The sequence below is a fragment of the Phoxinus phoxinus genome (assembly GCF_949152265.1).
Source record: "Phoxinus phoxinus genome assembly, chromosome: 7".
Taxonomy (NCBI): Eukaryota; Metazoa; Chordata; class Actinopteri; order Cypriniformes; family Leuciscidae; genus Phoxinus; species Phoxinus phoxinus.
The window spans coordinates 4,008,314-4,033,685 of record NC_136882.1 but is presented as its reverse complement, the minus strand read 5'-3'; the positions used below and the strand labels follow the sequence as shown (position 1 = coordinate 4,033,685).

Sequence of the window (25,372 nt, the reverse complement as noted above, 5' to 3'; positions counted from 1 at the left end):
TTCTCGAATCACCTGTGTTTCCAGCAGTTGATTAATATGTTCCTTTACCAACTCATACTCCGATGGGGGTATGCGTCGATAACGTTGTCGCACTGGGGCACTATCTTGAAGAGGGATCTCATGAGCAATTAAGTTAGTACACCCCAGATCTAATTCGTTGGCTGAAAAGACATGGGTGTATTTCCTTATCAAGAATCGTACCTGTTCTTGATCCTCCCTAGGCAAGGGGGACAGGTCCAAAGCCTCAATCTGGTCCGGCACCGTGGGGGATGCTGACTGCGAAAACACAGTAGCGGTATAGGAGGGCACTTCGGTAACACCCGCTGGTAAGCTAACAATATGGGCATGTTCTAACCCACCTACAACTGTGCGGGGGTAGAGCAGCACATCGGCGGTGCCCACATTGACGACCGGTACGTGGGCAGTGCCTCGAATCACTTGAATGAGCGCAGGAGAGACCAACAAACCCGCCGGTAATCCCGCCTCTGGGGGTTCCAATAACACAGTGGCCCCAGAATACTGGTAAGAGCAAGTAGCAGCCACCAGCTTCATTGTACCCCCTGGGATTCTACAAGCCCTCCTACCCCGAACCTTTACTTTACCCCTGGCTCCACTAGACAACTGTAGACTACTACTATGGCATCGTTGGAAAGCCTGTTGGACAGAAACAGGTGCCTCCGACACTGATGGCAACTCGAATAAAGCCAGACCGTGAAGTCCAAAGAGCTCTTGGAAACACTTTTGAATGACATTCATTCCCAAAACGCCAGGGGTTAAAGTAGGGGAACTACCTGGTGGATCCTGAACCACCAATACACCACACTGTGGCATCAACTTCCCACAAAGCACCACATCCATTTCCAAGTACCCAATGTACGGAATGGCTAAGCCATTGGCCGCCCTAAGCTGCAACCAATGGCAAGAATGAAGACGCTCCTGACCCCAAGGCTTAAAATGCTGTGAAAAAAAACTCTCGGTGACAGTGGTCACCATCGACCCAGTATCCACCAAGCAAGGCACCTTGACCCCTCCCAATATTACCTCGACATACGGACAGGAGGCCATTAACTTTGAAACCTTGGTCAAATTTGGGGAATCACTTATTGAGCCAGAACTTGCCCCACCGGATGTGTGACTCTGCAAAACGGTGGGCACTAGTTTTCCGAGGCCGAATTTGGGCGGGCCTGGCTACCAAAGGGAGGGCCTCGCCCCAAGGAGTGGGGTCGAGGAGGGACCCGAACCCCATCACATTCACTAGCAAAATGGCCAGGTTGTTGGCAACGCCGGCATATTAACGGCCCATTACGTGACGAGCGACCACGCATGTCGGGGCGTTGCAAGTGTACAAGATTTTGGGTAAGCTGTTGTAATTGCTCTTGTTGACATCGTAGTTGTTCTTGTTGAAATTTCAACATCTCCTTTATTTCACTAACCTCAGACGGCGGGGGTGTCCGCGGCGGATCATGCGGGCCACCCTGTACCCTATACTGGATGCCAATAGCCGAAGGAACAGAGTGGCTACGACCCCTCATGCCGCCAGGCAACCCCTCTCGTTCCCACCGCATGGCCTCCCTTCTGACCTCCAGCAAGGTGGCCATAGGCTGCCGCCGCACCATCTGCTTCAGCTCACGGCGCAATGCACCATCAAGCACGTATTCATTAAACTGATCCCTAAGTAGAGCTTCAGCATTTGGCATACCATCAGGTGCCTGACCCTTTACCTTGGCCATGAGACTCATCAGGGCCAAAGAAAATTCTTGAAGGGTTTCGCCTTCCTGCTGCCTCCTCGAAAAAAACGCCTCCTGCAATACTACATACGAATCAGTACAACCATAAAGTTCTCTTAATATGGCAATTATACGAGCTGGGTCCCTCCGATCAACACTAGGGCGGTATTTTATCTCATCACGAGCCTCCCCCTCTAAGTGATCATAAAGGAAATCGGCTTGATCATTAGCTGCCAAATGCCGTACTCTCATACTTGCTTGTGCCTCCTCAAGCCACTCGCTCAACCGTTGGCCCGATTTCCCACTAAATATGGGGCATGTACGTTCTCGTGGGATGAAAACCATCCTCTCCGCTATGGGGACAGCAGCCGCACCGTTACTAGCAACATTAACGGCTGGTGGCAAATTAGGGGGTGCAGGGACTACATTGGGATCCTGTGCAACTAAAGCCTGTTGTTGGCGAAGCCTTTCATTATCTACTTTAAGCTGAGCCACTAAGTCCCGCAACTCTTGTAGTTCCTCATCCATGACTAGTTCAACATCACCAACCCCAATACAATACAGAAGGAAAAAAAAAAAACACAATCCCCAACAACCTTACCTGACAAGATACGGGTCCACGTGAGAACAACTGCTGCTTTGCTCAAAAAGAATCGTTATCCAACTGCCCTCAAACAAGACACAAATAACATTCATCCACAAGACAAAACACACAAAAAAAAATAGGATACATTTCTCTGTTATATTTCAATCTACCCTGCCGACTGCGCCAAATGTAGCAGTGGCAGTATTACAATTCGACTACGCCACCCCGAGATCTAACCCGGGGAACTGTAAGTAACAAGACTTCTATAAAGTTAGGCAATCAGGTTCGGGCACTGAACAAACAGAGAAATGGTTCCATACAAAAATACAAATTTTATTAATCAAATTCACAGCAATCGAATGAAGATAAAAGGATGCATCGTCGGCAATAAAACACAATAATGAATAACACAAGAATATGTGCCTCAGTATGCTGACATGGAGTCTATTTCACACACACACACTCACAAGACCAGGCTTGATGCTTACTGGTGGGCGTCCAGCGACTCGGGCATGAGTATCCAAAATAATTCACCCCAACGCACGTGCACAGCCACACAACCAGCACGGCAACGATCACACTGTGAAGGTACCCACACTACACACCAAAGAGGGCCCACCACCTCGAGCACGCCGTCCCCACCACCAGCTTCAGCTCCTCAACACATAACAAAGACAGAATAAACAAAATTAACAACAGGTCGTGATTTCACACCATAAATCAGAATGACACACAATGACAAAAATAAAATAACTTTACCAGCAACAGCAGTACTGAAATTAAACAAACAAAATGAAAATGAAATGTTACCAAACAATCATGCTGGTAAATGAAATAAACAAAAGGATAAAGGAGATAACGTTGCAAAAGGACAAAATGAAATTGCGTAGAAAAAAAGGACAATAATACTAATAAATTAAATAAACAAAAAGGCAAGTGAAAAGTTGCACAAAGGACAATAATGCTAGTAAATCAAATAAACAAAAAGATAAATGAGACGTTGCAAAAAGGACAATAATGCTTATAAATGAAATAAACAAAAAGATAAATGAGACGTTTGCAAAAAAGAATAATGCTAATAAATGAAATAAACAAAAAAAAATAAATGAGACGTTGCAAAAATGACAATAATGCTAATAAATGAAATAAACAAAAAGGCAAATGAACTAACGTTGCAAAAACGACAATAATACTATGAATCAAATAAACAAAGACATGAAATAACAGTTCGAAAGCAAAAACGTACACTCGAACGATCACAATGAATCACATAACAAACACATTCATCCGTGAATAGCACCAATCTGAGGGCAGATACTCGGTCGGCCACACAAGTGGCCTATGATGCAGTCTTGAAAACAAATGGGCTCAGTCCACTAGCTTGGACTCGGAGACAACAGGTTCAGCACATCGTGCATTCACAGCACAAAGCAAAGCAGCAGTTGACCCAAAGCAGGCCACAACGCTTCCTTGCTATGATAGCTATCCCCTAAAACACACAATAATAGTTATGTTAAGCTACCACCCAAATAAGCCAACCACCCAGCCGAAAATGGGGAAAACTTACCTGAGCAACAGCGCGCTGACACACAAATCTCACAGGCAATGCGCAGTGCACGAGTCAACAAACGGAACGATGAAAAAAATCAATCCGATGGGAAATGGGGTAGCCGCAACACAGCAAGGAATTCTATGAACAATCGGAATCCCACATAAACGACAAGCAAACTAGCAACAGTACAACATTTGTAATTGACCTCTACATACCTGCGACACCACCAAAAACTGGGTGAACCCAAACAACACAAGCCTCCAGCGTCACACTCAGCCAGGGGTTACGTTCGAGCTATAACATCCTCCTCCTGACATGATTGGCCACCAAAAACACCACGAGCCAATCGCAGCCAATGTAATCAAATGGGGAGGAGGGACTGGATTCAATCACAGTCCATCCTGCCACAATCGCACTACTGTGATCCGCCGACGTCACGATCCCGCGCTCTATTCTCTAAAAAGAAGGAAATATAAATGTAACCTGTTGATTTTGTATTTCACGAAGAGACAGTTATGTTGAAGTAATCCAGATAATTTTATGTTCGTGTGGATGTCAATCTTGAAGTATTATCGTGGAAATACTGGATGTGGTGAGTTATTATTTGATTGCTGTTTATTTTGAAATAAGCACAAGACAATTGTGAAAACAAATGTTTATTGAAACTGTATAAGTTTATTGCAATGTATAAGTTTAATCGTTGAGTTAATCGTTGAGCTCACACAGAGCTGTTCACGTGTTTTTGACATGTGATACACGTGAGCCTGAAAATGAGAGAAAAGTTAAAGGATTAGTTCACTTTAAAATGAAAATTAGCCCATGATTTACTCACCCTCACGCCATCCTAGGTGTATATGACAATCTTCTTTTAGACAAATACAATCGGAGTTATTAAAAAATATCCCGGCTCTTCCAAGTTTTATAATGGCAGTGGATTGCAACCAGATAGCAAAATTTGTCTGGCCCACCTCTGGGCCTCATCCTTGCTTCAATTCTGGCCCAGTTCTGGCTGGGTTCCTCGGCCCAAAACTGGCCCAACACACTGAAAACGGACTCAAACAACTTCCTCTGGCCCAGATGTGGCCCACACCCTGTAAAACAACTCTTATTTATTGCTATGGCTCAGGTCTGGCCCAGGCACTGTAAGCCAGATATATTTGTACAATAACATTTACACTCACAGCTCCTATGTGAAAACCTCAATTAGGCATTTGCAACTTTTCAAATATGCCATTGCAATTTTTTTAATTGCCCCGCCTTTCTCTCTCAACGCCACTCAGTTTGCTAATGCACATGTTAGTTACGCGTCGAATATATCGCCAAAATAGTTGCAAAGTCAATGTGTGAAGATTCGAAATAGCAATGGCAGATTTGAGAAGTTGCAAATGCCTAATAGGGGATTATCACGCTGATACGTAGTACTTCCGCATTCAGTGATCTTTGTGCACTGCCACTTCCGGTGAATCACTCATCACTCTGGCGAACCCATGATGGACGACCCTAAGTTTATTTATACTGCATCCCCACCTCTGCATTATATATTTATACAAACATACGTGCTACCTTGTTTTCTTTTAAAGTTTGGCCCTTCATCCCGGCGAACCGCTTTAATCCACTTCTTCCTTAGACTCAGTTCAGTCGGGAATCCATGGAAACTTAAATAAGGTTGGCGTTGTTTGTTTGATTGACAAAGTGGAACAGAGCAGTGACATCTAGCCTTCGTTTCAGCCATTGTTGAACTGCGCCGGAAGTGGACATGCACAAAGTTGAAAAATCCCGCCCATGAAACCCGGAAGCGTGATAATCCCCTATTGAGGTTGTACTGCGAATGTGAATTGTTACGATCCTGTTCTTAGATCGCAACAAAATAAGGGAGACGCCACACAACCGCTGCATAAACAATAAGATTTAACTAAAGTAAGAAACATGAAATGTCAAGTGATCAGTGTAAGTGTTAGTCAGCGTGTCAGCATGTAAATGTATGTAGCAAGTTCAAGTGACATCAGTTCAACCAAAGATAAACACCAAAAAGTCCAAACAAAACGTCATAGGGGACACTGGATCACATCAGAGCTCCGATGCGGCTGTGGTCTCCCGTAACCCACACATCCCGTCAGCTCTCCGGAAATCTCCAGAGCAGCAACACCAGCGATGCAAACGTCTCCCTTCTCTGTTTGACCCAGTCTCTTTTAAAGTAGATGAACTGAACGAGTGATCTCGTTCAGGTGTAAAGCCACGCCCTCCAGCAATCAGCCTGTAACTCGGGGACAAACACACAACCACTCACTGAGCCGTCACAGAATGAACAAATACAAGTTTGTGTATGTCATTGAATTTCTGTGAATGGCATTTTACACATCTGTCTAGGGCTGGGTATCGATTCAAATTTCAAGAATCCATTCGATTCCGATTCTCAAGATCTTGAATCGATTATCATTATTCGATTCGATTCGATCCGATCTGATCCGATCTTATATTTTTAAAATCAAAAGTTTTAACATGTTCATGAACAATCAAGTGTTTGTATTAAATAACATTCACAAACATACATTAATGTTGTAAAAATGTATTGTTCACTCAATGTGTTGATGTTAGATAAGGCATTACAGTTTTTTTGGATTGCTTAAGCACGATTTTCAAAACAGGGCCCGTGTTTTCAAAACACTACACACAGTTAGCAGAACCACACACCCAATAAGCAAAACCCTACAGATCCTTTGCATAATTAAACACACTTGTAAAAACTATACACTTCTGTTTTAAAACCACACTTTGTTACCATATGAAACACACACGTTTCACATTGCTATACTCTGTTTGCACGAGTTACACTCTGCTGTGATAAACCTAAAACACTTTTAGCACTTACTTCCCTGTGATTAGAGTAGGCTACCATCAACAAAGTATATATAATGTAAATTCACCAAACACTACACAAGACCAATGTTGCAGACTGAAGAAACTCATTTATTTCTCAACTCGCCCAAAATGTTGACATGGAGATTCATAATACTGTAACAAAATGTCACTTTACGTATTGTACTGTAAGTTTACTGTAAAAAAATAAAATAAACTAGACATTGTCTCTTCGCCTATAGCTGGATCTGGCCAGAGAATTTCATCGCAAGCAATGTTGCAATGTTGTCATTAGCAAGACACCTTGGAAAGACACATCTTGAATGACGAATCCATCCTTGCATTGCTGCTACCTCCATCTGGTCACAGGCCTCCTCCATGGCTTGGATGAGGGGTACCTCAGCCTGGAGACGGAGATCATACACCTTCCACTGCCATGCCGAGAAAAACTCTTCTATAGGGTTGAGGAATGGAGAGTATGGTGGAAGATATAGGACGGTGAAATGTGGATGTTGCTGAAACCAGTTCTGAACCAGAGCAGAGCGGTGGAAAGACACATTGTCCCAGACAACAATGTATTGCATATGAACTCTGCATATGATCGATTTGATTTGCTGCTGTTAACGTTGTGCAATTGGTCCAAGAATGTAAGTATGAGTGCTGTGTTGTAAGGGCCCATAAGGGCATGGCGGTGGAGGACCCCATTCTGTGTAATGGCTGCACAGTGTTATATTACCCCCACGTTGCCCTGGGACATTGACTATAGCCCTGTGGCCAATGATGTTTCTTCCCCTCCTTCGTGTTCTCGTCAGGTTGAACCCAGCCTCATCTACGTAAATGAACTCATGCTGGATCTCCTCTCCATCCATTCGTAAAACTCTCTGAAGAACAGTGTCAGGCAAAATTGTGCAGTTCAGTGTAGATCTAGTACCTATTTTCCAATCGAAATGTTCTTATCACACTAGCCATTGTGTATCGGCTTAGATTTGGCTGTACTCGCAGTCCAGCCTCCCTCAGCGTCAGGCCGTGGTTGACAACGTGGTCAACCAGTGTTGCGCGGATCTCATTTGTCAGATTCGGTCCTCATTGAGCACCTTCTTGTCTTCCTCTTCCTCTACCTCCAGCATGGCCTCCATATCTTCCTCTTCCTCTGTTGATTCCTCTTCCTTCTCTTCCTCCTCCTCCTCCTCCTCCTCCTTGTCCTCCTTGTTCTCCTCATTCTCCTCCTCGTCTTACTCTTTCTCTGACTCTTTCCATTGTACTTGAAGACCGATGAACTCACCTGCTGCCTTTTATAGTGCTTATACCTGATTGCTGTGTCTACAATTAAGCAGACAAGTGTTTGCACACCTGATGACTGTGTAGAACCAATTGGTTGGACGGTGCGGTAATTTGACAGTCAGTGCTTTGGTATTGCAAGGAAGTGACTTCATGATAGATTTTTGTGTGTAATGTATGTTAAGTGTGCTTAGTGTTTTGCAAATCACTGTGTGTAGAGTTTTGCAACAAGTGTGAGGTTGACAATGTGCTTATAGTTGTGCAAATATGGGCTGATGTTTTGCTTCTTGAGTGTAAGGTTTTGCTAATAGTGTACTACTTTTAATTTTAGTGTGTAAGCAATCCAAAAAAACTGTAAGTAATGTTAATGAATGGTGTCTTAATGTAGTGTTACCAACTAAACAGGAGATAAAACGTGTTTTATTTGACTTGACTGTCCTTTTATTTAATCCAAAACTGCGTTCATATTTAAAAGGCCTTTTAAACTAGATACAACCGCACACGATACCACTTTAGGGGCCGTTCACATGTCGCGTTTTATGCGCGTGCAAATTCAGTGAGAAGCACTTCAATGCATCTCAACAGGTCATGTGACAAAAACCAGCGGCCTTTCCGTAACAACATGGACATGGAAAGCTCGGCCGAACAGCTGATCATAGCTGTACAGCGCAGCTTTTTATCTCTCATCTCAATGAATATATCTAGTAGTAAAGCTAATGCAAGGGCTAGAAATCAATACATTTTTTGATGATACTTCCTCGTCATCATGGAGAGCGCAGTTTGCACCGTTTTCTCCTCTCCACAAGCGCTATGTGAACGGCTCTTTCCTCCTTTCTGGTCAATAAGTGGATTCACAGAAAGTGGATTCACAGAAACCGCATTAGCAGCGCCGCCGCGGTCGCCATGTCTCAGTGTATTTATGGGGAAAATGTAGGCCTGTTATTAAATCGATCCTCTGAGTTACGGATCGATCTTTAGAAATGAATATGAAAATCGATTCAGAATTGGTGAATCGATTTTTTTCAACACAGCCCTAGATTTGACTACTTGTCTGCAGCTTCAAATTCAGAACACAGCTTTGTGCCTATTGTCTGCGAGTGAAAATCTCAACATTCAACAGGTTTTCAAGTACAAATATTTATTGTACAAGTTCTCAAATTCACATTTACATGCTCTGGAGTTTTGCTCCTCTTTTCACTTCATAAGATCACGCCGGCGTTGGTGAGAGGGGAGTTGAAGCTGGACGTTGGGTCTGTGCGAAGGACTGGTCTGGTTCTCATGGATCTGATCCGATGACTGTTGTGTCATGAGGTCTTCACAGACGTTTGTTTCTAGGTCTCGTGTTGTTCTCGTCTGGCATTCAGGACTGTTGTGGTCATCTGGGTGCAGGTCCACCATCTGGTCTGGATGCGGGCAGACTAGATCCGGCTGACTAGTAGCCTAACTTTGGGATAAGAATGAGACAGAGAGACTAACATTAGCGTAGATGCCATTCTTCTTACGATGTAACAAGTACATTCGGTGTAAGCTACCTTTACCGGATGTGAGTTATAGAAATGTGTGTGTTACAGTTTTTTACAATTGCTATGACAGTTTTTTCAATACATTTAACAAGTTTCCTAAACTCTTAACACGGTTAGCACAACATCAGTCTTTGTAGGCTATACAATTAACACATTTCTTGTTGCTTTGACACAAAATGCATAAAGTTAACACAAATTTAAAATGCTTGAACTTCTTTTACACACAAGCTCAACAAATACCAAAACAATGTAATTTTACTGCCAAATTTACAAATGCTTTCACGCTGTATGTCAGAACAGATAACATCATGTTCGAAACATAACTTATAGGCTAAAGTCAAAGTGAACAGCTGTGCATATTGTGAATTGAAACACAAATATATGCCCTGTATTGTATTCCATTGCTAGTGAGAAACAGCTTATTGAAGTTATGCAAATATATAAATTACAGCTGATTCCCATCCAGAAGCACACTCAGGTGTTGAGGTTCTTTCAATCGCATGATCATATGTTATAAAAGAGGACTCTTTGGGCTGATCTTGTGTGGAAGAGGAACAATATGGAGCAACACAAAGAGAGAAAGAAAGAAAGAAAGAAAGAAAGAAAGAAAGAAAGAAAGAAAGAAAGAAAGAAAGAAAAAGAAAGAAAGAAGCCTACACGAGGGAGAGGAAGACGAGTACCAGGACAAGGAAGAGGAGTGGGGCAAGGACCAGGACAAGGGAGAGGAGTGGGGCAAGGACCAGGACAAGGAAGAGGAGTGGGGCAAGGACCAGGACAAGGGAGAGGTATATGTTACAGTAATGTCCTTTTGCAAATAAAGTCTTTACTGCAGCAATTCTGTTTTTCATAAACTGTACAGAAAGCTACTCTGAGATGGTCATTCATTTTTTGTATTGAATTTCTGCAACAAAATGCATGTATTTACTAAACCCAACAAAACAAAAAATGTAGATAGGCTTCAAAAGAAACTACAGTGAAAAACACAATCTATGATCAATACAATATACTGTCTATTGTATAAGGGCAGACCTGACACATACTAACATAATGCAGTTTCTGTAAATTCAGCTGATGTTAGTGTTTTTTTTGTCATTGTGTTATGATTGACTAAATGTTCCTGTTGGAAGAGAACATGTGTTAGTGTTTTGAATAATTATTTGATTTTGAAACATGTTTGCAGTGTTTTGTTAGACATGTGTATTGTGTTAGTGTATTACTGTATTTTGAAAATTAGTTTTGGAGATTAGTTTACAGTGTGTGATTTTGTGCATGAAATTAACCGTTTTGCCAATTGTGTGTTTTAGGTGTGTTGGTGCGTTAAGAGTTTAGGAAACTTGTTAAATGTATTGAAAAAACTGTCATAGCGATCGTAAAAAACTGTAAATGCTAGGTTAAAGAGGTGTGTTTTTAATATAGATTTAAACATATCTTGTGTCCGCCCCTCGATCTGCCGGTTCATGATCCTCGATCTCCACTTCAGTAGCATTAGCCATGAGGGTTTCTCTGAGTGCGTAGTAACACAAGTGGCATTACGCATTCCTGATTTTGGTCGCGCATGCGTACCTGCGTACCAATTATGTGCACCCCTGTTAAAGGTAGGGTAGGTAGGATTTATATAAAAACTTTTTACCAAATTTGATTAAACTTTCTATATATATCAATGCATAATTAAAATGTAAGTACTCTGATAAAAAGAGTATAAAAATCGAGTGACTCTAGACCGTTTAATCTTCATTAAACACAGCTCATTATTTCCATTCGGGACGAATCACAGGATTGGCTTGCGCGACTGTCACTCTCCGTCGCCATGACTACCGCCGTTATTACTGGCTCTGCCCACGTGCGCGCAGTCGCGCACCCGTTTTTAGGTGGGAGTGAATGGAATTAATGAGCTGTGTTTAATGAAGATTAAACGGTCTAGAGTCACTCGATTTTTATACTCTTTTTATCAGAGTACTTACATTTTAATTATGCATTGGTATATAAAGACAGTTTAAACAAATTTGAATAAAAGTTTTTTTTAGACAATTCTGACCTACCCTACCTTTAATAATGTAGCCTATTAGTAGGCCTAAATGTAAAAATGAACATGAACTATAACAAATGCTTAGGGTTTTTTCATAGATATTGACATGGTTTATAAGAAAAATAATTTGTTAAAATGCAAGATTAATCTCACATTTGAAAATTTATTTATTAGTTGATGTATATTTTTAGAATATAAAATTAAGATATTTTATGAATAAAGTCAGAAGTCTGGCATGGGCTTACTTTGGCACCATTTAAGCCCGCATGTGTTCCAAATAAGCCCACATTATGATTGATTTGTACAATATTATTATTATTATTTTTTTTTAAATAAGTAAAACATTGACATAGTAATGGGCGATATAAACGATATGCGATATAAACGATACAAAATTGGCCTACGATAGAGATTTTAATTCTATTGTACTATCGCGATAATGCATGTTGATGACGCAATCTACCCGCAAAATTTAGAGCCATGAGCTGCAACCGGCAGAAACGCATCATACTCGTCGTCATCTTGAGTAAACATGGCTGACAGCGAAACGGAGGAGCTGGTGAAAAAGATCGGTGCAACATTCATTATTTGGACTTGGTTCGGATTTAAGCCGTCCGACGAGCAGCAGCAAACTATACAGACTATACAGAGTGTGTGGGGCAACAGTTCGGTAACACACACGACTAATCTGTTCTACCACCTCAACACGAAACATGTCACTGAATACCAGCGCGTATTCACAAAATAGTGGTGTAAACACAACATCTCAGTGTGTGCCCGATTTTAAGATTCGTTGTTGTTGCTTTTTAACCGTTTTTCTGCTCTTTGCATCTTTGGTGAAATCAAACTACATTTGATGTGGAGTGCCTTCTGCACTGTTCTGCACCTTTTACCGTCTATGGCATGGCACTACTGTAAACAAACTTTTATACTTGAAGCATTTTCTTTAGTTGACGTATACAAGTGAAACTCGAAAAATTAGAATATCATGCAAAGGTAAAAGGTGAAACTAATATATTATATAGACTCATTACATGCAAAGTGAGATATTACAAGGCTTTATTTGTTATAATTTTGATGATTATGGCTTACAGCTTTATGAAAACCTTTTAACAATATTCTAATTTTGAATTTGTTTTTTTTATAAGCTGCTAGCCATAATATAAACATTAGGGCTACTTAAAGTCTCTGCAGATAGTGTACTTGAATGTTATTTATCTGCAACATTATGTTGTATAATTACAGTTTTGCACAATAAATGTTCTCAAAACTACATACACCGTTTCTTTCTTTAAAAAAATACATTTAGCAGTTGTTTGGCTTTCCTTAGGGTCTGTGTAACCTGTTCTGAAATGGTTTTATTATGATTTATATATCGTGATATATATCGTTATCGCAAGAGGCTGCAATGTATATCGCAATATGGATTTTAGGCCGTATCGCCCATCCCTACATTGACATATTTATTCAGTGACAAGGAAGCATTCAAAAAATGTATTTTACTAATGTTTGATTAGAGCCCTGGGTGTGATGGGTAGGTGTTAGTGGCTGGGGGTCCATGCCGGTGGTCTGGAGCCTTCAGTCGGCTTGACTCTGGAGTATCTCAGGAGCCAAGCCGAGTTGCGGATCCATACTCTTGGCTTTCGGGGGGTATTTTAGTGGGGCCCCCACGCCGGGAGTATGGAACCTTAAGTTGGCTTGACTCTGGAGTTATGGAGTTCTATATCTTTAAAACTTTGTTATGTCACTTCTGCTAATCCACATTACTAATGACAATTGTAAGATCAAGGGCAATAACCTGCCATTATGAATCTTGAGACCTGGGTCCGAATCCTGGCAAATGCAGAAAGGGACTTCTGGTGTGTCAGAGTTCTAATTCTTAGAAACTTTGTTATGTCACTTCTGCTAATCCACATTACTGATGACAATTGTAAGATTAAGGCCAATAACCTGCCATTATGAATCTTGAGACCCGGGTCCGAATCCTGGCCAATGCAGAAAGGGACTTCTGGTGTGTCAGAGTTCTAATTCTTTAAAACTTTGTAATGTCACTTCTGCTAATCCACATTACTGATGACAATTGTAAGATTAAGGCCAATAACCTGCCATTATGAATCTTGTCATCATTGTGCAGACCCATATTATTTGCCCCTCGTAAAAGAGGTTTTTACTCCAAATCAAAAAGTGTTCCTCATCTTCCATCACTTACCAGGAAGCATACCGTCACTCCCTGTTTATACCGATCGCACAGGTGCGTGTCTTTTTGAGTTGGCAGAGAATTGGTGGTTCAGTGGTAGAATTCTCGCCTGCCACGCGGGAGACCCGTGTCCGATTCCCGGCCAATGCAGATAGGAACTTCTGGTGTGTCAGAGTTCTAATTCTTTAAAACTTTGTTATGTCACTTCTGCTAATCCACATTACTGATGACAATTGTAAGATCAAGGCCAATAACCTGCCATTATGAATCTTGTCATCATTGTGCAGACCCATATTATTTGCCCCTCGTAAAATAGGTTTTTACTCCAAAACAAAAAGTGTTTCTAATCTTCCATCTCTTACCAGGAAGCATACCGTCACTCCCTGTTCGTACCGATCGCACAGGTTTGTGTCTATTTGAGATGGCAGAGCATTGGTGGTTCAGTGGTAGAATTCTCGCCTGCCACGCGGGAGCCCCGGGTCCGGTTCCCGGCCAATGCAGATAGGGACTCTTGGAGTTCTATATCTTTAAAACTTTGTTATGTCACTTCTGCTAATCCACATTATTTGACAATTGACAATTGTAAGATTAAGGCCAATAACCTGCTGAAGAATAACACATTTTAAGAATCTATTTCATTTTAGGTTCAACTGATGATTATTGAGTTTCCAGCAGTAGATTCCGGCAAGACTTGTAAATGAGTCGAATCACTGAGATTCCCACCTTTCAGCCTAGACGTTGTATCGTTAGGTTGGAGACATTCACCTTTTGTCTTTAATGGCTCTGTGATGGTCCTTGGAACCGGAGTTCCTGGCCAGAATCAGCATGTGAATAGTTATGCTGATTCCTAGCTCAGACGTTGAAGCATCAAGATGATTGGATTAGCAATACAATATGCTGATTTTGCTTGGTTTCTCTAGATAACCTGCCATACCGGTTTTTGCTAGATAAGAATTAACTCCTCCTTGCTTTCGTATGATTTGTTTAAATGTGTCTCCACCCCAAGAAGTCTCCTCCCCCTTGGAATGTATAAATTACAATGTATACTGTTTAGATTCTAGACTGATTTTGGACGAACCCGCAGCCGTGCTCAATAAATAACAACTTCTGAACACGATCCCAACTGTCTCACTGGTCCTTGCTTAGATGAAAGAAAAACGTTACAACACTGCCTTTATGAATCTTGAGACCTGGGTCCGAATCCTGGCCAATGCAGAAAGGGACTTCTGGTGTGTCAGAGTTCTAATTCTTTAAAACTTTGTTATGTCACTTCTGCTAATCCACATTACTGATGACAATTGTAAGATCAAGGGCAATAACCTGCCATTATGAATCTTGTCATCATTGTGCAGGCCCATATTATTTGCCCCTCGTAAAAGAGGTTTTTACTCCAAATCAAAAAGTGTTCCTCATCTTCCATCTCTTACCAGGAAGCTTACATTCCCTTTCTGTCCGTACCAATCACACAAGGGCGTGTCTTTAGAGATGGCAGAACATTTGTGGTTCAGTGGTAGAATTCTCGCCTGCCACGCGGGAGACCCGGGTCCGATTCCCGGCCAATGCAGAAAGGGACTTCTGGTGTGTCAGAGTTCTAATTCTTTAAAGCTTTGTTATGTCAATTCTGCTAATCCACATTACTGATGACAATTGTAAGATCAAGGACAATTGTAAGATCAAGGCCAATAACCTGCCATTATGAATCTTGTCATCATTGTAGAGACCCATATTATTTGCCCCTCGTAAAATAGGTTTTTACTCCAAATCAAAAAGTGTTTCTAATCTTCCATCTCTTACCAGGAAGCATACCGTCACTCCCTGTTCGTACCGATCGCACAGGTGTGTGTCTTTTTGAGATAGCAGAGCATTGGTGGTTCAGTGGTAGAATTCTCGCCTGCCACGCGGGAGACCCGGGTCCGATTCCCGGCCAATGCAGAAAGGGGCTTCTGGTGTGTCAGAGTTCTAATTCTTTAAAACTTTGTTATGTCACTTCTGCTAATCCACATTACTGATGACAATTGTAAGATTAAGGACAATAACCTGCCATTATGAATCTTGAGACCTGGGTCTGAATCCTGGCCAATGCAGAAAGGGACTTCTGGTGTGTCAGAGTTCTAATTCTTAGAAACTTTGTTATGTCACATCTGCTAATCCACATTACTGATGACAATTATAAGATTAATTGCAATAACCTGCCATTATGAATCTTGTCATCATTGTGCAGAACCATATTATTTGCCCCTCGTAAAAGAGGTTTTAACTCCAAATCAAAAAGTGTTCCTCATCTTCCATCTCTTACCAGGAAGCATACCGTCACTCCCTGTTCGTACCAATCGCACAGGTGCGTGTCTTTTTGAGTTGGCAGAGCATTGGTGTTTCAGTGGTAGAATTCTCGCCTGCCACGCGGGAGACCGGGGTCCGATTCCCGGCCAATGCAGAAAGGGTGTTCTGGAGTTCTATATCTTTAAAACTGTGTTATGTCACTTCTGCTAATCCACATTACTGATGACAATTGTAAGATCAAGGGCAATAACCTGCCATTATGAATCTTGTCATCATTGTGCAGACCCATATTATTTGCCCCTAGTAAAAGAGGTTTTTACTCCAAATCAAAAAGTGTTCCTCATCTTCCATCTCTTACCAGGAAGCATACCGTCACTCCCTGTTCGTAAAGATCACACAGGGGCGTGACTGCTTGAGACGGCAGAGCATTGGTGGTTCAGAGGTGGAATTCTTGCCTGCCAGGCGGGAGAACGGGGTCCGATTCCCGGCCAATGCAGAATGGGACTTCTGATGTGTCAGAGTTCTATATCTTTAAAACTTTGTTATGTCACTTCTGCTAATCCACATTACTGATGACAATTGTAAGATTAAGAGCAATAACCTGCCATTATGAATCTTGAGACCCGGGTCCGAATCCTGGCCAATGCAGAAAGGGACTTCTGGTGTGTCAGAGTTCTAATTCTTTAAAACTTTGTAATGTCACTTCTGCTAATCCACATTACTGATGACAATTGTAAGATTAAGGCCAATAACCTACCATTATGAATCTTTTCATCATTGTGCAGACCCATATTATTTGCCCCTCGTAAAAGAGGTTTTTACTCCAAATCAAAAAGTGTTCCTCATCTTCCATCTCTTACCAGGAAGCATACCGTCACTCCCTGTTCGTAAAGATCACACAGGGGCGTGACTGCTTGAGACGGCAGAGCATTGGTGGTTCAGAGGTGGAATTCTTGCCTGCCAGGCGGGAGAACGGGGTCCGATTCCCGGCCAATGCAGAATGGGACTTCTGATGTGTCAGAGTTCTATATCTTTAAAACTTTGTTATGTCACTTCTGCTAATCCACATTACTGATGACAATTGTAAGATTAAGGCCAATAACCTGCCATTATGAATCTTGTCATCATTGTGCAGGCCCATATTATTTGCCCCTCGTAAAAGAGGTTTTTACTCCAAATCAAAAAGTGTTCCTTATTTTCCATCTCTTACCAGGAAGCATACCGTCACTCCCTGTTCGTAAAGATCACACAGCGGCGTGTCTTTTTGAGATGGCAGAGCATTGGTGGTTCAGTGGTAGAATTCTCGCCTGCCACGCGGGAGCCCCGGGTCCGGTTCCCGGCCAATGCAGAAAGGGACTTCTGGTGTGTCAGAGTTCTATATCTTTAAAACTTTGTTATGTCACTTCTGCTAATCCACATTATTTGACAATTGACGATTGTAAGATTAAGGCCAATAACCTGCTGAAGAATAACACATTCTAAGAATCTATTTCATTTTAGGTTTAACTGATGATTATTGAGTTTCCAGCAGTAGATTCCGGCAAGACTTGTAAATGAGTCGAATCACTGAGATTCCCACCTTTCAGCCTAGACGTTGTATCGTTAGGTTGGAGACATTCACCTTTTGTCTTTAATGGCTCTGTGATGGTCCTTGGAACCGGAGTTCCTGGCCAGAATCAGCATGTGAATAGTTATGCTGATTCCTAGCTCAGACGTTGAAGCATCAAGATGATTGGATTAGCAATACAATATGCTGATTTTGCTTGGTTTCTCTAGATAACCTGCCATACCGGTTTTTGCTAGATAAGAATTAACTCCTTGCTTTCGTATGATTTGTTTAAATGTGTCTCCACCCCAAGAAGTCTCCTCCCCCTTGGAATGTATAAATTACAATGTATACTGTTTAGATTCTAGACTGATTTTGGACGAACCTGCAGCCGTGCTCAATAAATAACAACTTCTGAACACGATCCCAACTGTCTCACTGGTCCTTGCTTAGATGAAAGAAAAACGTTACAACACTGCCTTTATGAATCTTGAGACCTGGGTCCGAATCCTGGCCAATGCAGAAAGGGACTTCTGGTGTGTCAGAGTTCTAATTCTTAGAAATGTTGTTATGTCACATCTCCTAATCCACATTACTGATGACAATTGTAAGATTAAGGGCAATAACCTGCCATTATGAATCTTGTCATCATTGTGCAGAACCATATTATTTGCCCCTCGTAAAAGAGGTTTTTACTGCAAATCAAAAAGTGTTCCTCATCTTCCATCTCTTACCAGGAAGCATACCGTCACTCCCTGTTCGTACCGATCACACAGGGGCGTGTCTTTCAGAGATGGCAGAGCATTGGTGGTTCAGTGGTAGAATTCTCGCCTGCCACGCGGGAGACCCGGGTCCGATTCCCGGCCAATGCAGAAAGGGACTCTTGGAGTTCTATATCTTTAAAACTTTGTTAAGTCACTTCTGCTAATCCACATTACTGATGACAATTGTAAGATTAAGGACAATAACCTGCCATTATGAATCTTGTCATCATTGTGCAGACCCATATTATGTCCCCCTCGTAAAAGAGGTTTTTACTCCAAATCAAAAAGTGTTCCTCATCTTCCATCTCTTACCAGGAAGCTTACATTCACTATCCGTTCGTACCAATCACACACGGGCGTGTCTGTTTGAAATGGCAGAGCATTGGTGGTTCAGTGGTAGAATTCTCGCCTGCCACGCGGGAGACCCGGGTCCGATTCCCGGCCAATGCAGAAAGGGGCTTCTGGTGTTCTGGAGTTCTATATCTTTAAAACTGTGTTATGTCACTTCTGCTAATCCACATTACTGATGACAATTGTAAGATCAAGGGCAATAACCTGCCATTATGAATCTTGTCATCATTGTGCAGACCCATATTATTTGCCCCTCGTAAAAGAGGTTTTTACTCCAAATCAAAAAGTGTTCCTCATCTTCCATCTCTTACCAGGAAGCATACCGTCACTCCCTGTTCGTAAAGATCACACAGGGGCGTGACTGCTTGAGACGGCAGAGCATTGGTGGTTCAGAGGTGGAATTCTTGCCTGCCAGGCGGGAGAAGGGGGTCCGATTCCCGGCCAATGCAGAATGGGACTTCTGATGTGTCAGAGTTCTATATCTTTAAAACTTTGTTATGTCACTTCTGCTAATCCACATTACTGATGACAATTGTAAGATTAAGGGCAATAACCTGCCATTATGAATCTTGATACCCGGGTCCGAATCCTGGCCAATGCAGAAAGGGACTTCTGGTGTGTCAGAGTTCTAATTCTTTAAAACTTTGTAATGTCACTTCTGCTAATCCACATTACTGATGACAATTGTAAGATTAAGGCCAATAACCTGCCATTATGAATCTTTTCATCATTGTGCAGACCCATATTATTTGCCCCTCGTAAAAGAGGTATTTACTCCAAATCAAAAAGTGTTCCTCATCTTCCATCTCTTACCAGGAAGCATACCGTCACTCCCTGCTCGTAAAGATCACACAGCGGCGTGTCTTTTTGAGATGGCAGAGCATTGGTGGTTCAGTGGTAGAATTCTCGCCTGCCACGCGGGAGACCCGGGTCCGATTCCCGGCCAATGCAGAAAGGGACTTCTGGTGTGTCGGAGTTCTAATTCTTTAAAACTTTGTTATGTCACTTCTGCTAATCCACATTTCTGATGACAATTGTAAGATCAAGGGCAATAACCTGCCATTATGAATCTTGAGACCTGCGTCATATTCCCGGCCGATGCAGAAAGGGATTTCTTCTGTTTAAGAGTTCTAATTCTTTAAAACTTTCTTATGTCACTTCTGCTAATCCACATTACTGATGACAATTGTAAGATCAAGGGCAATAACCTGCCATTTTGAATCTGGTCATCATTGTGCAGATCTATATTATTTGCCCCTCGTAAAAGAGGTTTTTACTCCAAATCAAAAAGTGTTCCTCATCTTCCATCTCTTACCAGGAAGCATACAGTCACTCCCTGTTCGTAAAGATCACACAGGGGCGGGACTTTTTGAGATGGCAGAGCATTAGTGGTTCAGTGGTAGAATTCTTGCCTGCCACGTGGGAGACCCGGGTCCGATTCCCGGCCAATGCAGAAAGGGACTTCTGGAGTTAACATTGTTATTTCACTTTTGCTTATCCACATTACTGATGACAATTGTAAGATTAAGGGCAATAACCTGCCATTATAAATCTTGAGACCTGGGTCCGAATCCTGGCCAATGCAGAAAGGGACTTCTGGTGTGTCAAAGTTCTAATTCTTTAAAACTGTGTTATGTCACTTCTGCTAATCCACATTACTGATGACAATTGAAAGATTAAGGACAATAACCTGCCATTATGAATCTTGAGACCTGGGTTGAATCCTGGCCAATGCGGAAAGGGACTTCTGGTGTGTCAGAGTTCTAATTCTTTAAAACTTTGTTATGTCACTTCTGCTAATCCACATTTCTGATGACAATTGTAAGATCAAGGGCAATAACCTGCCATTATGAATCTTGTCATCATTGTGCAGGCCCATATTATTTACCCCTCGTAAAAGAGGTTTTTACTCCAAATCAAAAAGTGTTCCTCATCTTCCATCACTTACCAGGAAGCATACCGTCACTCCCTGTTCATACCGATCACACAGCGGCGTGTCTTTTTGAGTTGGCAGAGCATTGGTGGTTCAGTGGTAGAATTCTCGCCTGCCACGCGGGAGACCCGGGTCCGATTCCCGGCCAATGCAGAAAGGGACTTCTGGTGTGTCAGAGTTCTAATTCTTTAAAACTTTGTTATGTCACTTCTGCTAATCCACATTACTGATGACAATTGTAAGATCAAGGACAATTGTAAGATCAAGGCCAATAACCTACCATTATGAATCTTTTCATCATTGTGCAGACCCATATTATTTGCCCCTCGTAAAAGAGGTTTTTACTCCAAATCAAAAAGTGTTCCTCATCTTCCATCTCTTACCAGGAAGCATACCGTCACTCCCTGTTCGTAAAGATCACACAGCGGCGTGTCTTTTTAAGAATGGCAGAGCATTGGTGGTTCAGTGGTAGAATTCTCGCCTGCCACGCGGGAGACCCGGGTCCGATTCCCGGCCAATGCAGAAAGGGACTTCTGGTGTGTCAGAGTTCTATATCTTTAAAACTTTGTTATGTCACTTCTGCTAATCCACATTATTTGACAATTGACGATTGTAAGATTAAGGCCAATAACCTGCTGAAGAATAACACATTTTAAGAATCTATTTCATTTTAGGTTTAACTGATGATTATTGAGTTTCCAGCAGTAGATTCTGGCAAGACTTGTAAATGAGTCGAATCACTGAGATTCCCACCTTTCAGCCTAGACGTTGTATCGTTAGGTTGGAGACATTCACCTTTTGTCTTTAATGGCTCTGTGATGGTCCTTGGAACCGGAGTTCCTGGCCAGAATCAGCATGTGAATAGTTATGCTGATTCCTAGCTCAGACGTTGAAGCATCAAGATGATTGGATTAGCAATACAATATGCTGATTTTGCTTGGTTTCTCTAGATAACCTGCCATACCGTTTTTTGCTAGATAAGAATTAACTCCTTGCTTTCGTATGATTTGTTTAAATGTGTCTCCACCCCAAGAAGTCTCCTCCCCCTTGGAATGTATAAATTACAATGTATACTGTTTAGATTCTAGACTGATTTTGGACGAACCTGCAGCCGTGCTCAATAAATAACAACTTCTGAACACGATCCCAACTGTCTCACTGGTCCTTGCTTAGATGAAAGAAAAACGTTACAACACTGCCTTTATGAATCTTGAGACCTGGGTCCGAATCCTGGCCAATGCAGAAAGGGACTTCTGGTGTGTCAGAGTTCTAATTCTTAGAAATGTTGTTATGTCACATCTCCTAATCCACATTACTGATGACAATTGTAAGATTAAGGGCAATAACCTGCCATTATGAATCTTGTCATCATTGTGCAGAACCATATTATTTGCCCCTCGTAAAAGAGGTTTTTACTGCAAATCAAAAAGTGTTCCTCATCTTCCATCTCTTACCAGGAAGCATACCGTCACTCCCTGTTCGTACCGATCACACAGGGGCGTGTCTTTCAGAGACGGCAGAGCATTGGTGGTTCAGTGGTAGAATTCTCGCCTGCCACGTGGGCGACCCGGGTCCGATTCCCGGCCAATGCAGAAAGGGGCTTCTGGTGTTCTGGAGTTCTATATCTTTAAAACTGTGTTATGTCACTTCTGCTAATCCACATTACTGATGACAATTGTAAGATTAAGGACAATAACCTGCCATTATGAATCTTGTCATCATTGTGCAGACCCATATTATGTCCCCCTCGTAAAAGAGGTTTTTACTCCAAATCAAAAAGTGTTCCTCATCTTCCATCTCTTACCAGGAAGCTTACATTCACTATCTGTTCGTACCAATCACACACGGGCGTGTCTTTTTGAAATGGCAGAGCATTGGTGGTTCAGTGGTAGAATTCTCGCCTGCCACGCGGGAGACCCGGGTCCGATTCCCGGCCAATGCAGAAAGGGGCTTCTGGTGTTCTGGAGTTCTATATCTTTAAAACTGTGTTATGTCACTTCTGCTAATCCACATTACTGATGACAATTGTAAGATCAAGGGCAATAACCTGCCATTATGAATCTTGTCATCATTGTGCAGACCCATATTATTTGTCCCTAGTAAAAGAGGTTTTTACTCCAAATCAAAAAGTGTTCCTCATCTTCCATCTCTTACCAGGAAGCATACCGTCACTCCCTGTTCGTAAAGATCACACAGGTGCGTGACTGCTTGAGACGGCAGAGCATTGGTGGTTCAGAGGTGGAATTCTTGCCTGCCAGGCGGGAGAAGGGGGTCCGATTCCCGGCCAATGCAGAATGGGACTTCTGATGTGTCAGAGTTCTATATCTTTAAAACTTTGTTATGTCACTTCTGCTAATCCACATTACTGATGACAATTGTAAGATTAAGGGCAATAACCTGCCATTATGAATCTTGATACCCGGGTCCGAATCCTGGCCAATGCAGAAAGGGACTTCTGGTGTGTCAGAGTTCTAATTCTTTAAAACTTTGTAATGTCACTTCTGCTAATCCACATTACTGATGACAATTGTAAGATTAAGGCCAATAACCTGCCATTATGAATCTTTTCATCATTGTGCAGACCCATATTATTTGCCCCTCGTAAAAGAGGTTTTTACTCCAAATCAAAAAGTGTTCCTCATCTTCCATCTCTTACCAGGAAGCATACCGTCACTCCCTGCTCGTAAAGATCACACAGCGGCGTGTCTTTTTGAGATGGCAGAGCATTGGTGGTTCAGTGGTAGAATTCTCGCCTGCCACGCGGGAGACCCGGGTCCGATTCCCGGCCAATGCAGAAAGGGACTTCTGGTGTGTCGGAGTTCTAATTCTTTAAAACTTTGTTATGTCACTTCTGCTAATCCACATTTCTGATGACAATTGTAAGATCAAGGGCAATAACCTGCCATTATGAATCTTGAGACCTGCGTCATATTCCCGGCCGATGCAGAAAGGGATTTCTGCTGTTTAAGAGTTATAATTCTTTAAAACTTTGTTATGTCACTTCTGCTAATCCACATTACTGATGACAATTGTAAGATCAAGGGCAATAACCTGCCATTTTGAATCTGGTCATCATTGTGCAGATCTATATTATTTGCCCCTCGTAAAAGAGGTTTTTACTCCAAATCAAAAAGTGTTCCTCATCTTCCATCTCTTACCAGGAAGCATACAGTCACTCCCTGTTCGTAAAGATCACACAGGGGCGGGACTTTTTGAGATGGCAGAGCATTAGTGGTTCAGTGGTAGAATTCTTGCCTGCCACGCGGGAGACCCGGGTCCGATTCCCGGCCAATGCAGAAAGGGACTTCTGGAGTTAACATTGTTATTTCACTTTTGCTTATCCACATTACTGATGACAATTGTAAGATTAAGGGCAATAACCTGCCATTATAAATCTTGAGACCTGGGTCCGAATCCTGGCCAATGCAGAAAGGGACTTCTGGTGTGTCAGAGTTCTAATTCTTTAAAACTTTGTTATGTCACTTCTGCTAATCCACATTACTGATGACAATTGAAAGATTAAGGACAATAACCTGCCATTATGAATCTTGAGACCTGGGTTGAATCCTGGCCAATGCGGAAAGGGACTTCTGGTGTGTCAGAGTTCTAATTCTTTAAAACTTTGTTATGTCACTTCTGCTAATCCACATTTCTGATGACAATTGTAAGATCAAGGGCAATAACCTGCCATTATGAATCTTGTCATCATTGTGCAGGCCCATATTATTTACCCCTCGTAAAAGAGGTTTTTACTCCAAATCAAAAAGTGTTCCTCATCTTCCATCACTTACCAGGAAGCATACCGTCACTCCCTGTTCATACCGATCGCACAGGTGCGTGTCTTTTTGAGTTGGCAGAGCATTGGTGGTTCAGTGGTAGAATTCTCGCCTGCCACGCGGGAGACCGGGGTCCGATTCCCGGCCAATGCAGAAAGGGACTTCTGGTGTGTCAGAGTTCTAATTCTTTAAAACTTTGTTATGTCACTTCTGCTAATCCACATTACTGATGACAATTGTAAGATCAAGGACAATTGTAAGATCAAGGCCAATAACCTACCATTATGAATCTTTTCATCATTGTGCAGACCCATATTATTTGCCCCTTTGTAAAAGAGGTTTTTACTCCAAATCAAAAAGTGTTCCTCATCTTCCATCTCTTACCAGGAAGCATACCGTCACTCCCTGTTCGTAAAGATCACACAGCGGCGTGTCTTTTTGAGAAAGCAGAGCATTGGTGGTTCAGTGGTAGAATTCTCGCCTGCCACGCGGGAGACCCGGGTCCGATTCCCGGCCAATGCAGAAAGGGACTTCTGGTGTGTCAGAGTTCTATATCTTCAAAACTTTGTTATGTCACTTCTGCTAATCCACATTATTTGACAATTGACGATTGTAAGATTAAGGCCAATAACCTGCTGAAGAATAACACATTTTAAGAATCTATTTCATTTTAGGTTTAACTGATGATTATTGAGTTTCCAGCAGTAGATTCTGGCAAGACTTGTAAATGAGTCGAATCACTGAGATTCCCACCTTTCAGCCTAGACGTTGTATCGTTAGGTTGGAGACATTCACCTTTTGTCTTTAATGGCTCTGTGATGGTCCTTGGAACCGGAGTTCCTGGCCAGAATCAGCATGTGAATAGTTATGCTGATTCCTAGCTCAGACGTTGAAGCATCAAGATGATTGGATTAGCAATACAATATGCTGATTTTGCTTGGTTTCTCTAGATAACCTGCCATACCGTTTTTTGCTAG

General features: G+C 42.1%; 1 long non-coding RNA gene across 1 annotated transcript; it reads right to left on the bottom strand.

The window, feature by feature from the left end:
- Positions 1-2,801: 2,801 nt before the first annotated feature.
- Positions 2,802-4,176, bottom strand: LOC307002040. The gene is made up of 3 exons (XR_013798405.1): positions 4,081-4,176; positions 3,881-4,003; positions 2,802-3,802 (listed from the first exon to the last, which is right to left on the bottom strand). It is a non-coding gene; the product is annotated as an uncharacterized lncRNA (long non-coding RNA).
- Between the last annotated feature and the right edge of the window lie 21,196 nt (positions 4,177-25,372).